Source organism: Halichoerus grypus, chromosome X, assembly GCF_964656455.1.
Source record: "Halichoerus grypus chromosome X, mHalGry1.hap1.1, whole genome shotgun sequence".
In the NCBI taxonomy this organism is placed as follows: domain Eukaryota; kingdom Metazoa; phylum Chordata; class Mammalia; order Carnivora; family Phocidae; genus Halichoerus; species Halichoerus grypus.
In genome coordinates, this window is record NC_135727.1 from 117,652,738 (window position 1) to 117,668,311 (window position 15,574).

General features: G+C 43.8%; 1 long non-coding RNA gene across 2 annotated transcripts in view; it reads left to right on the plus strand.

Annotated features, from left to right (window-relative positions):
* Positions 1-14,454, plus strand: part of LOC118548676 (uncharacterized) — a 36,587-nt gene extending 22,133 nt beyond the window's left edge. The window contains exons 1-2 of one of the 2 annotated variants that reach the window (XR_013444582.1): positions 2,122-2,302; positions 12,240-14,454. This is a non-coding gene — a long non-coding RNA (uncharacterized LOC118548676). Of the gene's footprint in view, positions 1-2,121; positions 2,303-12,239 lie in introns of those variants that run through there. The other variant, XR_013444583.1, reaches the window with a different exon arrangement.
* Positions 14,455-15,574: the final 1,120 nt, after the last annotated feature.

The following is a 15,574-nucleotide window of genomic DNA, read 5'->3' on the forward strand; positions in this document are numbered from 1 at the left end:
TTATTTATCTGAGAGAGAGAGAGCATGGGGGGGGGGTGGGAGCTGGGGAAGGGTCAGAGGGAGAGGAAGAAGCAGATTCCCGGCTCAGCAGGGACCCCCATATGGGGCTGGATCCCAGGACCCTAGGATCATGACCCGAGCTGAAGCCTTAACCAACTGAGCCACCCAGGTGCCCCTGTCTTTATGAAGTTTTAAAAACAATATTTTACTTAGAATTTGTAGTTGTTTTCATAAGGAGAATTGTTCCAAATAATATGGACTACCACGGCAGAAACTAGACGTCCTTTTTCCTTATTTTCCAAATTTACTCAGGGAAGGTAAAAAATTATCTTCAAACTTAGAAGCAAATGTTACTGTTTTATTTTATCCCCTCCCTTCGCCACGCGGCCGCTGGCTTACACTTGGGGTGGGGCGGGCAGTCGAGAGTGGTGCGCGACTCTCCCACTCCCCCGGGGACTTCTGCTCTGGGGTGGGGGAGGGTTGCCCCTGCCCCCCAGCTCCCCCGGTCGAGCCCGCCGTGAGCCGCGCTGCCCGCAGGTGCTGTCTCTAGCTCCCGCCGCTGCGGCGCCCGGGTGGCTCAGTCGCTCAAGCCTCTGCCTTTGCCTGGGATCCAGTCCCGCTTGGGCTCCTTGCTCAGCTCAGTGAGGAGCCTGCTTCTCCCTCTGTCTGCTGCTCCCCCTACTTGTGCACTCTCTCTCTCTCTCTCACAAATAAATAAAATCTTTTAAAAATTAAAAAAAAAAAACAAAGCTGTTGTTCCTTTAAAGAATAAAAATAAAAAATAAAGCCTTTCTACTGAATCAGGAAGAATGTTAATCAGAAGACAGTAGTTTCTATTTTTTTTAAAGGTCTTATTTATTTATTTGTCAGAGAGAGAGAGAGAACAAGCAGGGGGAGCAGCAGGCTCCCTGCTGGGCAAGGAACCCAATGTGGGACTTGATCCCAGGATGCTGGGATCATGACCTGAGCTAAAGGCAGACGCTTAACGACTGAGCCACCCAGGCATCTCTGGTTATTTTGATTCCAGTATAGTTAACATACAGTGTTGAAACAAATGTTATTAAAATTTTTTAATTGAGATATAAGATACATAAAGTGCACAAATCTGTAGTGTACAGCTTGACTAATTTTTACTTATGTCTACAACTGTGTTACCACGACCCAGATCAATACACAAGGTATTTCCAGCACCTCTGAAGTCCCTTTCAGGTCCCCACTCAGTATCCCATCTCCCAACGGTAACTACTGTTCTGACTGCTGGAACTATAGATTAGTTTAGAGTAAAAAAATTAAGAAGAAAAAAGCCAGATATCGCTGATAACCTCCCAGTTACCTAAATATAGTGGAGTTTTCTCAGGCTTTGATTGGTGGACAACGCTCCCACTTGCAATTCCGAGTTTATCTTTTTTTTTTTTTTAAGATTTTATTTATTTAGGGGCGCCTGGGTGGCTCAGTCGTTAAGCGTTTGGCTTCGGCTCAGGTCATGATCCCGGGGTCCTGGAATCGAGCCCCGCATCGGGCTCCCTGCTCGTAGGGAAGCCTGCTTCTCCCTCTCCCACTCCCCCTGCTTGTGTTCCCTCTCTCTCTCTGTGTCTCTGTCAAATAAATAAATAAAATCTTAAAAAAAAATTTCATTTATTTATTGGGGGGGAGGGAGATCACGAGCAGGGAGAAGAGCAAAGGGAGAAGCCGACTCCCCACTGAGCAGGGAGCCTGATGCGGGGCTCGGTCTCTGGACTCCAGACTCCGGGATCACGACCTGAGCGGAAGGCAGACGCTTATCAACTGAGCCACCCAGGCGCCCCAATTTTCTTTCTTTTTAAAAGACCGAGTTTATCTTGTTTCTTGTCTCGCTTCTCTTTCTCCCATCCTCTAAGTTTAGATGAATACCAATATCCCGGTTATTAATTTATTCACTCAGGGCTCCAAGCCCACTCTTTTTTCCCCCCACTTTGTAAAACTGGAGTGGGTCCCTGCAAACCACATTTTCTCCTTCGGCAGCCGGCTCTAGGTTGGGCTCTGTCAATAGGGGGCGCTGGAGGACTTTTCTGCTTCCTGTTTGCTTATTTGTTTCGTCTTCGCGTTGCTGTGATTGGCTTGCTTGGCTCCGTGTGCCGCTGGCCCCAGCAGGGCTGTCCGGGCGGTGGGCTGCTCGTGACAGTTCTGGGAGCTGCCTCCAGTGGGTTTCTGCCTCACTCTTGCGGTGGCTCACGTGTTCCTGCAGCAGTGACACCAGCTCTCCAGAGGTCTGAGTCTCAGCTCTGCGGGGCTGGGGGTTAGGGGACTCCTCGGATTTTCTGAGGTACTTCTTTGTTCACTTTTCCCTCAGCCCTGGAAGTGGCAAGCCTCTTTTCACAGTAGTTATTTCTGTTACACCTTTGAGGTCTCTGCATTTCAGTAGTTAACCACCCTTTGCTTAGTTAACAATTCCTTATATTCAGTTTTCACTGTTGGGATCACTGGTGTGGTTCCTGTTTCCTGCCCGGACCCAGATTCTGCTTTTGATCTAACCTCCTCTTTCTCTATACTTCTCTCTTATAAATCTCCCCCAAATCCATGACTTTGAAATTTTTATCTGCATTTGTACCTTTCTCTAAGAGTCCAGCTTAACATGATCAGTTGTAAGCTGGCTCTGATTTTCCTCCACCACCTCCTCCTCCTGTGATTTGGGATTTATAATAAGAAATATATATTTGGTCTTCCACAGGAATGGCACAGAGCTCCTAAAGCCCTTGGAATTTCCTGTGATAAGAGCCACAAAGGTGTCTTTAGTTATGTTAATGAGTTGCTTTTGGACAGCCCTTAGTTAACTGGAATGGGGGCTGGTTGCCAGGGGAACCAACCTGTGATTAGAGGGTTGGAACTTGTAATACCCACCCCTCCAACAAACTTCCGGGGAGGGGAGGGGAGGGGAGGGGGGGAGGTTGAATCAATTGCTGATGGCCAATGAGTTAATCAATCATGCCTAGGTAATGAATCCTCCATAAAAACCCAAAGTGGGGGCGCCTGGGTGGCTCGGTTGGTTAAGCGTCTGCCTTCGGCTCAGGTCCGGCTCCCTGCTCAGCGGGGAGCCTGCTGCTCCCCTGCCTGCCGCTCCCCCTGCCCGTGCTCCTTCTCTGTCTCTCAAATAAATAAATAAAATCTTAGAAAAAACAAAAACAAAAACCCAAAGGGACAGGGTTCAAAGAGCTTCCGGTTTCGTGAACACGTGGAGGTACGGGAATAGTGGTGCCCTGGAGAGGGCAAGGGAGCTCCGTGCCCTTTCCCTGCGCCTTGCCTTGTGCATCCCTTCCATTGGGCTGTTCCCAACTGATATCCTTTTATAATACACCGGCAATCTAGTGAATAAAATGTTTCCTGAGTTCTGTGAGCCGCTCTAGCAAATTAATTGTACCAAGGAGGGGGTACTGGGAACCTCTGATTTATAGGCAGTTGGTCAGAAGTACTGGTAACAACCTGAATTTGCAGTTGGCAGCCTGAATGGCAGGTGGTTGTTGGAACCTCCAATTTGTGGCTGGTCAGGTCAAAAGCACAGGTGATAATCTGGATTTGCAAGGGGCATCTGAAGTGTGGGGAATGGGCAGTCCTGTAGGACTGAACCCGCAACCTGTGGAATCAATGCTACATCCAGGTAGATGGTGTCAGGATCGAGTTAAATTATAGGATACCCAGCTGTTGTCTGCACTGTTTGTTGGTGTTGGGGGGATCTACCCACACACGTTGGAATTGGTGACAAGAACCCTAATCACCTGAATTTCTTATTTCTCTTAAATATACAGTGCCATCGTTCTGGTTTGCAAATTACAAACCTAAGTCATCTATGAATATTGAAACCACTCAAAGAAGAGGGAAGTATCATTTATGACATCTTCTTTTAATTCTGTCTCCTCTACAGCTCTTGTAATTGTCCCTCCCTTTCCCTTCCCATTGTGACTGTTTAAAGTTGACTACCCATTACAGGTCTCCAGTATATAAACTCTACACATACTCCAGATACTGGAAAAGAGCAACTCTAATCATATCATTCTCAAAAGTCTATAGTGGCTCCCCATTTTCTAGTGAATAACATCCAAACTCCACTGCCTGTCGTTCAAGGTCCTCCACAAAATAGAATCAGCCTGCTTTTACCAAATCACTCTGCTCTATGCTCTTTGCTCCAGCCAAATGGAATGATTTGCTGTTTCCTGTGCATCTCACCAATTTCTTCACTTTCGCGCTTTTGCCTGAAAAAGCCCTTTGGAGCTTCCCCATGAAGTGCATCCTTTTGTCTAGAACAAAATCCCTCTCTTCCTTTGCTTAACTCTCTGTGAACTCTTCACCTATACCTGTTCCAGCATCTCAAGTCATACCCCACTATTCAGTGGGGACAGGGTCAGTCATATGGCTGGCTGGGAGGCAGGGCCTGAAGCTGACCCCTCCCTAGCTGCAGGACGACATTTTGGGGGAGCTGGAATGACTGGAGGGTGGACATATGAAGGGGCTTGAGGTCTAAGAACAATTACGGTTGAGTCGGACAGAAACAGGGCAGAGGGGACGCAGGATGAAGTAGTAGCCATCCTCAGTAAGTCACAATAATCCCAGGAAGGTGCAATTTGAAAGCGGACATAATGTGGCATCAGAGAGTATCATCAGGAAGAACTAACAAGCCTCCATCTATTAGCTGCAGTTCTGGAACAGTTCTCCGGTTCAAGCACCCCCAAGCCAAAGAAAAGACATTATACTGTGAAAGTTATTAGAATCAGAAACGAGGGGCAGAGGCCAAGATAGAGTCCATTGATAAGGCCTGGAGCTTCCAGTAGGGGACTGAGATGTTAAGCAAGTTTCCAGAACAGGAACTTGGGTGCAGTGAAGAAGTCAGAATCCTGTATATAAGAATTAAGGCCCCACGACAGAACTGATTGATGAGGAAGGGCACCTGGGTGCTTATGTCCAGCCTTCCAGGGGCCGGAGTGTGTTAATTGCTTCCGGCCTTAAGTCAGATTCATCCTGGGATCTGAATCAATGTTGGTTTTATAGGTGTGGGCAAGACCTGACACATTCTTTTCTCTCATAATTACTTCTGCAATATATATTTACCTCCTCCACTGGTCTGCATGTTTCTGAGGCCAGGGTTTCCTCTGGTTCACCCATATCTCCCATTGTACCTAATTCAGTGCATTGCTCATAGTGAAAGTGGCTGGTAAATATTTGTTGAGCGAGGAAAGGAATAAGCCTGCGTCTCTGGAGTGGAGAGATGGGGAATGGGGGTGTGGTTGTTGGGGATGTAGAAGGAGCTGCGGATTCAAAGAGCATAGTCCTGGGGCACCTGGCTGGCTCAGTTGGTAGAGCATGTGACTCTTGATCTCGGGGTCGTGAGTTCAAGCTCCCCTTTTGAGGGTAGAGTTTTCTTAAAATAAAATAAACCAAAGAGCATAGTCCTGGTCCCAAAGACCTGCACAGTCAATGAGATGAGATGAGAAACCAGGGCCAGGGAAGTGAGAGAGATGCCAGGCTAGAGGAGGGTAAGCAGGGTAAGCTGTGTTGAGGGGATGGAAACCCTACTCTGGCAAAATTGAGAGAGAAGGGGACTTGTGTGGGGTCCCCCTGGGTAGCTATTTGTATGAAGGAGATTATATATGTAGAGGTTTTATATATATGTGTGTGTATACACACACACACATACACACAAACACGGAGAGAGATGTGAGAAAGTGGCTGGAGGTGAAAACTTACTAAATATGTAAATTAGAGGATAATTACATGCACAGCACAGTGATTATTTACCTTAGGAAAAGATCTGTTATAAGGTTGCTATTAAAAACAAAAACAGGGGTGCCTGGGTGGCTCAGTCAGATAAGCATCTGCCTTCGGCCCAGGTGATGATCCCAGGGTCCTGGGATCGAGTTCCGTATGAGGCTCCCTGCTCAGTGGGGAGGCTGCTTCTCCCTCTGCCTGCTGCTCCCCCTGCTTGTGCTCTCTCTCTCTCTCTCTCAAGTAAATAAAATATTTTAAAAAACCAAAAATAACAAAAGGCAAGGTCTAGTAAGACATATGAAATTTGATTTCAATACCAGTGGCAAAAAAAAAAAAAAAATTGTGTACGGTTTTTCAGAACTACATCCACAATTTCAATGAGCGTTCTTATTTTTCCATTTTCCTTAATTATTAAATATTTGACATGTAATATGTTTTTAATGGACTTTTGGTACACAGATTTGGATTAATTACAATCCTTGGTTGAAGACAACTCTCATCATTGGTCCATTCATAACCCTTTCCAACTATGTCTTTCTATCTATGTATGTATTTATCCCTCCATCTATCTAATTAAAATTACAGATAAATAGGGGCACCTAGATGGCTCTGTCTGTGGAGTATGAGACTCTTGATCTTGGGGTCGTGAGTTCAACCCCTACTTTGGGCATAGAGCTTTATACTTAAAGAAAAAATTGTAAGCAGATAAGCACCAGTGAACCTACCACCCACTGTGAAAGCTAGGACTTAGTCAACAATGTTCATCCAACTACTTGGTCTTCAGCCATTTCATCACTCCGCTCCTGAGCTGAGATAACCATCTGAATCCTATGTTAGTCATTCTCTTGCTTTCCTTGACCCATCTATATTCAGACCTGAAAGTCCATCTTTAATTTTAGTTTTTTTTAACTTTTTTTAAAGTTTTTTTTAAGTAATCTCTATACCCAACGTGGGGCTTGAACTCATGACCCCGAAATCAAGAGTCACATGCTCTTCTGATTAAGCCAACCAGGAGCCCCAGTTGTTTTTAACTTTTAAAAAGAATATCGAATTGTATGGAGTATTTGCAGACTTGATCTACTTAGTATTATGTTGCTAAGACTCGTCCTTGTTGGTGTGTGTTGCTGTAGTTTATTTTGATGGTGTATAATACTCCATTGTGGGGCGCCTGGGTGGCTCAGATGGTTAAGCGTCTGCCTTCAGCTCAGGTCATGGTCCCAGGGTCCTGGGATCGAGCCCCACATTGAGCCCCACATCGGGCTCCTGGCTCAGCGGGGAGCCTGCTTCTCCCTCTGCCTCTCTCCCTGCTCATGCTCTCTCTCTCTCTCTCTGTATCTCTGTGTCTCAAATGAATAAATAAAATCTTAAAAAAAAAATACTCCATTGTATGAATATACTATGGTTGATCAATCCACTCTTCTGTCAATGAATATTTAGGTTGTTTTCAGATTTTTACTATTGTGAACAATGCCACTATGACCATATGTGTACATGGGTCTCCTAAGATACTTCTGTAAGAGCTTCTCTGTGATATATTTAGGAGTAGAATTACTGGATCATAGAGCATGTGACTGTTCAACTTCATGATATAAGGTCAAACTTATTATTTCCTAAGATGGTTATATTAATATGCTCTCCTATCAGCAATATATAAAGGATTCTCTTGATCTATATCCTTTTCGACACTTGGTATTGCCAGACTTTTCTTTTTTTTTTTTTTTAAAGATCACTTCTTTTTTTTTTTTTTTTTAATTTTATTTATTTGACAGCGAGATATAGCGAGAGAGGAAACACAAGCCGGGGGAGTGGGAGAGGGAGAAGCAGGCTTCCCGCGGAGCAGGGAGCCCGATGCGGGGCTCGATCCCAGGACCCTGGGATCATGACCCGAGCCGAAGGCAGATGCTTAACGACTGAGCCACCCAGGTGCCCCTTGGTATTGCCAGACTTTTAAATTTTTGCCAACTAATGGGTGTAAAATAGCATCACATTGTGGTTTGATTTGAAGTTCCCTGATCATTAATGGTGTTTAACATCTATTAACATGTCCATTGGTCATATGTGTTTTCTCTTCTGTGAAGTGTCTGTTTATGCCTGTCTTAGTCCCTTCAGGCTGCTATAACAGAATACCATAGACTGGGTGGCTTATAAACAACAGAAATGTATTTCTCATGGTTCTGGAGGCTGAGAAGTCCAAGATCAAGGTGCTGGCAGATTTGGTGTCTCGTGAGAGCCCGCTTCCTGTTTTGTATGTGACCATCTTCTCATTGTGGATGGAAAGGGGATTCTCTGGGGTCTTTTTTTTTTAGATTTTATTTATTTATTTGAAAGAGAGAGAGCACAAGTAGGGGGAGGGGCAAAGGGAGAGGGAGAAGCAGACTCTGCACTAAGCAGGGAGCCTGATGTGGGACTTGATCCCAGGACTCAGAATATGACCTGAGCCAAAGGCAAATGCTTAACCAGCTGAGCCACCCAGGCGCCCTATCTGGGGTCTTTTTTTTTATGAAGGCACCAATCTCATTCGTGAGGGCCCCACCCTCATGACCTAATCACCTCCCAGAGGCTCCACATCCTTATACCATCACGTTGAGTGTTAACGATTTCAACATATGAATTTTGGGGGACACAAACATTTAGTCCATAACAATGAATTTTGTCCATTTTCCTATTTGGTTGCTTGTGTTGTTCTTATTCATTTGTAGGGGTTCTTTATATATTCTAGTTGTCTTAATTGCAAATATCTTCTCCTGGTTTGTAATTCAGGAGGAGGACTATATCTGGGCTCGCTGGTCTATTCTAGTACCATATCATTGTCCTAATTACTATAACTTCATAATTAGTCCTGAGATCTGGGAGACCAATCTGTTCTACTTCAGAAGTATTCTGGCTATTTTTGGTTCCTACCTTTTAGAGCTACAAAGCTGTTGCTCTCATGTGGGAGTGATATTATCACCCGCCCCCGCCCTGGGACATCGGCAGTGTCTGCAGTCATTTTTGATTGTCACAACTTGGGGTTGGGGGATAGTTTTCTGCTGGCATACAGCAGGTAGAGGCCAGGGATGCTGTAAGACATCCTACAGTGCAATAGTACAACTCCCCAGGACAAAAAATTATTTGGCCCCAAATGTCAACACTGTCAAGGGTGAGAAACCCTGATGCAAAGTTTAGAATCAGCTTATCAGGAAACGAACTCCCTGGAATTGTTTTTAAAGATTTATTTATTTATTAGAGTGGGGGAGCGAGTGGGGTGGGGGGGGAAGGCAGAGGGAGAGGGAAAGAGAGTCTTCAGCAGACTCCCCGCTGAGTGGGGTGCCACTCCAGAACCCTGAGATCGTGACCCGGACTGAAACCAAGAGTTGGGCGCCCAACCAACTGCACCACCCCGGTCACCTCCCCCTCACCCCCACTGGAATTTTGTTTGGAATTGCACTGAATCTACAGAGATTGGCTATGTGAATCATTTCTAAGTGTGTTTCCTTTTTTTCAAGAACCAACTTTCTGCTTTGTTAGTCTGTTCTATCTTTGTTTCTTATTTCACTGATATGCTCACTTGCTTTTATTTTTTTCCTTCTGCTTTCCTTGGATTTATTTTTTCTTTTTTAACTTCTTAAGTTGGATAATTAATTGATTTTAAGTCTTTCCTCTTTTCTACCCTAAGCATCTAGGGCTATAAAAGTTAAGTTATAACACATAACCATAAAATTAGTATCTGGGAACCAACTACCTATCTTTTGTTTTCTGATTCTGAACACTTCCTTTTCATCTTTTCCTTATTAATAGCATATTTTACCACTTCTCTTTCTGTTACCCATTCCTTATCTTTATAGGACTGTTATTTCTTCATAGGTGGGTGGTCTTTTTTTTTTTTTTTTTTTTTAAAGATTTATTTATTTGAGAGAGAGAGAGAGCACATGAGGGGGGGGAGGGTCAGAGAGAGAAGCAGACTCCCCGCTGAGCAGGGAGCCCGATGCGGGACTCGATCCCGGGACTCCAGGATCATGACCTGAGCCGAAGGCAGTCGCTTAACCAACTGAGCCACCCAGGCGCCCCAGGTGGGTGGTCTTTTGTCTGGGGGTTTCTTTTCTTTCTTTCTTTTTTTTTTAAGATTTTAGCACACGTGTGCATGCCTGAGTGGGGGGAGGGGAAGAGGGAGAGAGAGAGAATCTCAAGCAGACCCCACACTGAGAGTGGAGCCCAATGCAGGGCTCGACCCCATGGCCCCAAGACCATGACCTAAGCTGAAATCAAAAGTCGGATGCCCAACTGACTGAGCCACCCAGGCGCCCCTTGTCTGGGGGTTTCTTATCTGCTTGCTATTGCTGTTAAAATACTGTGACTTTGTTTTATCTGGGTCTCATTATTGGTTAGAGTCAACAAGTATGTACTTTATGGTAGGAGTTATAGGGTTCAAAAAAAATAGAAAACCTCATTTTTATCCTCAAGGAAGTCATCATTTTATTCAGAAAGCCGAGACTTAAAAAAATAGATAACAAAACCAGAAAAATACCATATAGAATTCTGTCTGATTATGTAAGCTAGAAATTGGCAAAATTCCCAGCCAAAACCTTACATCAGTACTTCTTGTTTTAGCTCATGGAATATAGAATAAGGAGATTTTTAGCTGAGTTTCTAAGCTGCACAGACTGATAGATTTACTTTTAATGTCATTCATTTTACCTCTGTTTAAAAATCTAATATTCAATTTTAAGACCAGAAGCAGGGTTTTTTTTAAGATTTTATTTATTTAAGAGAGAGAGCGCACATGAGAGGGGGGAGGGTCAGAGGGAGAAGCAGACTCCCCGCTGAGCAGGGAGCCCGATGCGGGACTCGATCCCAGGACTCCAGGATCAGGACCTGAGCCAAAGGCAGTCGCCCAACCAACTGAGCCACCCAGGCGCCCCAAGACCAGAAGCAGTTTTGAGATGAAATCATTTATAGCAGTGGTGCTTAACTTTTGCTGCCCATGAGAATCCTGGGGAGTTTTAAAAACATATCAATGTCCAATTCCAGGGTAATAAGAATCACCTAGAGTGCTTGTTTAACATACAGATTTCCATATACCTGCTCTGAAGAGTCATATTTAGTAGGTCGAGGGCAGGACCCTGGGCTCTGAATGATTAATGAGTGCTCTAGGTGATTCTTAAGATCAAGCCAGTTTGGAAAACACTGATTTAGACCAGTGCTTCTCAAACTTTCATATGCCCACAAATCGTCTGAGCCTCTTGTTAAAATGAAGATTCTGATGAAGTGGGTTTGTGGGGGGCATGAGATTCTGTGTTTTTTTTTTTTTTTTTTTTAAAGATTTTATTTATTTATTTGACAGAGAGAGAGACAGCGAGAGAGGGAACACAAGCAGGGGGCGTGGGAAAGGGAGAAGCAGGCTTCCTGCCGAGCCGGGAGCCCGATGTGGGACTCGATCCCGGGACTCCAGGATCATGACCTGAGCCGAAGGCAGTCGCTTAACCAACTGAGCCACCCAGGCGCCCCAGATTCTGTGTTTTTAACAAGCACTTGGATGCTGCTGAAGCTGCTAGCCCACGCTTTGAGTAGTAAGAATTTAGAACAATTTTGTTCAGTATGACTTCCTTTGAGATAGAAATGTTCTACACTGTCCCGTACCACAGCCGCTAGTCACATATGGTTGTACAGCACTGAAGTGAGGCTGATATGACTAAGGGACTGAATTTTACATTTTATTTCATTTTAATTAATTGAAATTGAAATTGAAATAGCTACATGTGGCTAGTGGCTACCATTTTGGCCAAATTTAGAACAAACATTCTTCAGGATAACTTGCTAAAAGAAGTCTAGAATCATTTCAGGTTAGTGAAGTTATGCTCGTTACTCAAAACTTTGATTTAGAAATCAGTGTTCTCATAGAGTAAAAACTGTGGGTGTATATTATTCCTGGAAGCCTCAATAGCCATGTTGTCTTTCTAGGAAATTTCTATTTATCTCAGCCTTTGCAATGTGGCTACTAAAATTTGTTTCTCATTTACAAAGTCTCCCAGAGTCATCAACATTTAAGAAAGGGAATTAGGATAACTCATTTATTGAAATATTTGTTGTTGAAAAAAACTCCCCCTAAAATCATCCTGAATGTCCAATTCAGAACTAGTAAAACATATTTGGGACTGTTGGCAACTCTATTTACCAAGGATTTAAAATACTTAAGGCTGTTCACACCAAAAAACATTTGCAGTCATTTCCTTAGAGAGACCGCCAGAAAGCTGGCCCATCGTGCACTGCCAAAATGTTTTATGAAAATTTAGAGCTTGCCTGTTATTTGTGGAAACTGTGCTAGCAAAAGGGTAGACGACAAGGACCTGATTGTTCCTGACACTAAACCTTTAATGTGTTGTGTCGTGCTTTGGAAGCTTGCAGACTTAGGCTTGGTATATTTTTTTTTCCCCTTTCCTAGTTGACACTATATAATAAAAAAGGGTTTGCACACTGGGTTTACACAGAGCATCCTAACAAAACCACAACTTTCCATCTTCTTTTCTCAGGCACCTGGGTTGAGGTTCCTGGCACTAGACGGGAGAAGAGAGGCCATTGAGAGCACCATGCTATTCAAGACCTGCTGGACCCCAGGCTTTAGACCATGTGGTTGACTGACTTCCTCCCTCTAGATGCCTAGAGGCAAGGTTTGGAAAGACAACTTGCTGAGAATGTATGAAGAAGAGTTGGGTGGAAATTTCCAGAAGCCAGGAGCTAAAGAACTTCTTTAAGAAAAGGAGGAAAATGTTCTCTAAGTGAATTTCATGTTAGCTCGTCTGATTTGACTGTGTCCTATATTCAAAGTTTGCAGGATTTTGTGTGAAGGGTTATTTTTATTCATTTACATACACATGTAAGGGTCCGTTTGCTCAACAAATGAATACCCATTGGTGCCTATAATCAGTGTGTTACCCTCACTGATAGCCCTTACCCTTGAGATCGCTTGTTTATTTGTCTGCAGACTCTATGCTTCTAGCCCAGGACCTGGCATGTAGTAGGCTCAGTAAATACTTCTGGCCTGAATGAGAAATTAACGTGCAAGGTGTCGCGTAGATGCATCATGATGCCAGATGCTGGCTTTAGGCAGGTGGTCTGGACCAGCCTGAAAGGGGCTGTGGCTGGCTGGGGGGTTGTTTTCCACTCACTGTACAGTCCAGGGCACTTTAAATTAGTCACAGTCCCAGAAAGGGGCAGAGCCGAATTTAATCCAGATCCCCTGACTCCCCACGCTTTCTCTATTATTCTCTATTCAGAAACCGTGTATGTTGGAAATAGAGGAACTGCTATAAAACCTGTGCGGAATAATTTGAATTGTGGTTGTATCTTTCTGAATTCAAGCCTGTGAATGCCACAGTGCCCAAAGTATTGCCTTTTAGTCTTTCCATCCACTTGTTCATTAACTCAACATTATTGTTGTTCTCCGTTTTAAAAAATCTTGACGAGAGACTGTGTAGATTCTAAAGCATTCTTAATTTACCCTCTTATTTCAAAGAAGTAATTTAAAATATTTTAAAAGAGTAAGCCTTTCTTTTTGAGTTTCTCTATTGTGTTTGTTTTGTTTTTTCAGGGGTTTAGACCAGTGTTTCTCAGTCTTTTGTTTTCTTTTTCTTTTTATTGAGGTATAATTGACATACGATGTTATATTAGTCTCAGGTGTACAACATAAAGATTCGGTATTTGTATATATTGCAAAATGATCGCCACAATAAGTGTAGTTAACCTCCATCACCCCATATAGCTATAAAAATTTTTTTCTTGTGTTGCGAACTTTTAAGATCTGCTCTCTTAGCAACTTTCAAATATACAATATAGTATTAGTAACCATAGTCAGTACACTGTACATTACATCTCCAAGACTCGTTTATCTTATAACTGGAAGTGTGCGCTTTTGACCACCTTCATCCATTTCAGCCTCCCCTGCTCCCTGCTCCACAACCACCAATGTGTTCTATTTGTGAGTTTGGTTCTTCTAATGTGTGTTTTTCAATGAAGCAGTGTTGGTTCCACATTTACGCCTTTTGAATTACTTAAAAATATGTTTGCTCTTCTAGCTGCCTCTTTTGAGCATGGTCTTACTTTCTTCTGGAGGTTGTTCTTTATTTTGCCTAAACCCTTTTGCGTTAATGTCAGTCTTAAATACCTGCTTTGGCCCTTGATGAACTAACAGTGAGGCTTCCCAAACTTTAACCTGCATCAAAACCCCCTAGAGGACTTGTTAAAACTCCGATTGCTAGCCTTCACTTCAACATTTCTGGTTCAGTCAGTCTGTTTTTTTGTTTTGTTTTGTTTTTTAAGATTTTATTTATTTATTTGAGAGAGAGAGGGAGAGAGAGACAGAGAGCATGAGCGGAGAGAGGGGCAGAGGCAGAGGAAGAAGCAGACTCCCCACTGAGCAGGGAGCCCGATGCGGGGCTCAATCCCAGGACCCCGAGATCATGACCCGAGCCAGAGGCAGATGCCCAACTGACTGAGCCACCCATGCGCCCCAGAGACTTGGCATTTCTGACACGTTTCCAGGTGAAGTAGATACTGCTGGTCTGAGGACCACACTTTGAGAACTGCTGACCTAAAAGATTGAGGCACTGCACATCAACATCTGCTGATATCATAAAATGAGAGACAACCAGGCATTATGTGCCTCCTGATGGAAGGGCACAGTATGTACTACCCAGGAAGCAGTCTTGCAGGGGAAAAAAAAAAAAAATAGAACTTGAATCTTACCAAGCTCTAAACTACCAATCTATAGGAAATATAAGGGACAGAGTAACACATTAAACTATGGGGATGCAATTAGCAAAGTCTAGACCATGGGAAACCAAGATTCTTCAACTAATAAATTGCAAGGAAAAAAGAGAGATGGAGGAGGAATCTATCAATTAAAAAAGACCTCAAAGGCCTATCATTCAGTTGCAGTGTGTGGACCTTATTTGCATCCTTTTTTTTGTCTTACCTAAGGTGTAAAAAGATACATGATATTTTATGGGACAATTGGAAATTTGAATAGTGCATGGATATTTAATGATGTTGAGAAATTGTTTCTAATTATGTATTGAAATCTAATTATTTTTAATTATGGTATTGTGGTAGACAGGATAATGCCTTTGCCCTACATCCTAATCCTTGGAACCTGTGAATATGTGGCAAAAGGGACTTTGCCGATGTGATTAAGGATCTTGAATGGGGAAATTATTTGGATTACCCAGGTGTGTCCAGTATAATCACAGGGTCCTTATAAAAGAAAGAGGGGTTAGGAGAGTCAGAGTCAGAGGAGATGTGACAAGTGAAGCAAAGGTTAGCGTGAGAGAGTGGGGGATTGGAAGATGCTATACTGCTGGCTTTGAAGATGGAGGAAGCAACCACAAGCCAAAGAATGCAGGTGGTGTCTAAAGCTAGAAAAGGCAAGGAAACGGATTCTCCTCTAGAGCCTCCAAAAAGAACACAGCCCTGCCTACCCATTTTGGACTTCTGACCTTTGGAACTATAATATAATAAACTACTGGGGGTTTTCTTTGTTTTGTTTTGTTTAAAGATTTTACTTTGGGGGCACCTGGGTGGCTCAGTTGGTTGAGCAGTTGACTCCTGTTTTCGGCTTTGGTCATGATCTCCGTCCTGGGATCCAGCCCCTCGTCAGTCTCCGCACTCAGTGGGGAGTCTGCTTGAGGATTTCTCTCTCTCTCCTTCTGCCCCTCCCACCGCTCACTCAAGCTCTCTCCAATAAATGAATCTTAAAAGGTTTTAGGGGCGCCTGGGTGGCTCTGTCGGATAAGCATCTGCCTTCGGCTCAGGTCATGATCCCAGAATCCTCTCCCGCTGCCCCTCCCCCCTGCTTGTGTGCTCGCGCACT